We start from the raw sequence: 2,181 nt of genomic DNA on the forward strand, positions 1-2,181 counted from the left end.
GATCAAAATCAAAAAAATAAGCAACACAGATTTCAAAGGTGATTGAAGTACACACGTTTCATGCTACTTCAATTTATTTAAGTAATGCGAGCATTACATTAAATGCAATATGAAGAGCAATCTTCAGCTGCACGAAAATGCAGAAAAAATTACTGTAGAAAAGACATATTATAAATGTGGGAACATTTCAAATCCAAGTGGGAGAGAGAATACATAAAAATCCAAGTGGGAGGAAGAATATATAAGTCCATCTTGACATAGCCGAGTCTATCAGGCTAGTAATTGATTCTAGACAAAAGTTTTAACTGTCTCAGATTTTATTGTTTCTTATCTAGTGGTGATAGCATAAGGGACAATTACTTCTAAAGACTCCCTTTGGTGACGAATGACCATGGGATTGCACCTGCAAAGTTTCTCCCTCTGAGACACAAGTCCGGGAAAGGTTGTTTATAGAAAACCAGCAGCTGCTCATGCATACCAGCCTCCCGTCTCCATGCCACCGATGTCATCCAAGAAGAGAAAGGCAAAGGGGCTGATACAGCTTGGCACCAGTGACATTGCAACTCATTTCTACAGCTGAGGGAACTGGTGCAACGTGAAATAAAGTGTCTTGGTCAAAAATGCAACATGCAGCCCGATCCGGGAATCGTACTCACTACCTCATGATTGTGTGGATTCAGGACATCGGTATACGATTTATAACATTGCTACTATGGGAAATTATTGGGATCTTTTTTAAAACGGGGGCCACATTTTTCATTAATGTTTTACGTAGTGTTTTTGGTACGGAAAGACTTTCAAACTTCGTATACTTATCTATTTTGTGTTATAGAACAGAAAAATATTTTTGTATTCGAATTTATTTCATGTAAAAAATTGTCTTATTTCGATAATTTCAACCAATCACTGACAAGTATTCAGTTGTTTATATTTACTCCTTTGGCTGATTAAGCCATAGCTTCGTTTTATTTGCTTTTTTCATTTTCTTTTTTTTTTCTTCGTTTTATTTGCTTTTTTCTTTTTAAATTTGCTGTTTTACCCTAACCCTAACCCTAACCCTAACCCTATCACCGATAGAATTGTTTCAGAATCGTTTGTTTATGTAGTCGGCACTTAATGTATATCGGCTGAATGGACGTCAGTGATTGGTTGAAATTACAGAAATACGACAACTTTAACATGGAATAACTTAGAGATTTCTTTTTTTTTTAAGAAGAGAAAAAGATGTTTTATATGACACATTCTACCAGTGTTCCAAGTTTCAAAGTATTTCGTTAATGAAAAATGTGGCCCCGTTTTAAAAAAGATCCGTTGCGTGTGTAGTCACAAGAAACCATAGAAAACTCTGTAGTCCGCCCTTGTCTCGTCACAGTGGAACATGGGGATAGAAAAGCTGGGAGGAGAAAGGGAAATAATGTGAAAGAAGGCAGGGCTGCACTAGTACTTGGGTGGTGTTCTATTGTAATTGAGTAGACTGGGTTCGAACCCGCGGCTTCGTTATCAACAACCCAGAACCCTAACAACTAGACCACGCGCCTAAGTACACATATATACACACATGCATAGATTGCTTACCAACCACATGGTTCCGGGTTCAGCCCCACTATGTGGCACCTTGGGCAAGGGTCTTCTACTGTAGCCTCAGGCCGACCAAGGTCTTGCGAGTGGATTTGGTAGATGGAAACTGAAAGAAGCCCGTCGTATGTGTGTGTTTGTGTTTGTCTCGCCCCAACATTGCTTGAAAACCGATGCTGGTGTGTTTACGTCGCCGTAACTTTGCGGGTTCGGGAAAAGAGACCGACAGAATAAGTACTAGGCTTCCAAAGAATAAGTCCTGGGGTCGATTTGTTCGACCCCAGAACAAAAGAATAAAATGCGTGTATAATTATATACACATACATATGTACATAGATGTATGAATATCCATACAGATATATACGCACACATATATACATATACAAGTATGTAAATGCGTCATGTGTGTACATTTGCATGTATATAGATGTATGTATGTATATATGTATATATATATGTATATATATATATATGTATATATGTGTATATATATATATATATATATATATATATATATGTATATATGTATATATGTATATATGTATGTGCATATATACGTATGTATGTATGTAAGTTTGTGTACCTACATATATATGTATACATACA

Source organism: Octopus bimaculoides, chromosome 30 (genome assembly GCF_001194135.2).
Source record: "Octopus bimaculoides isolate UCB-OBI-ISO-001 chromosome 30, ASM119413v2, whole genome shotgun sequence".
Lineage (NCBI taxonomy): Eukaryota > Metazoa > Mollusca > Cephalopoda > Octopoda > Octopodidae > Octopus > Octopus bimaculoides.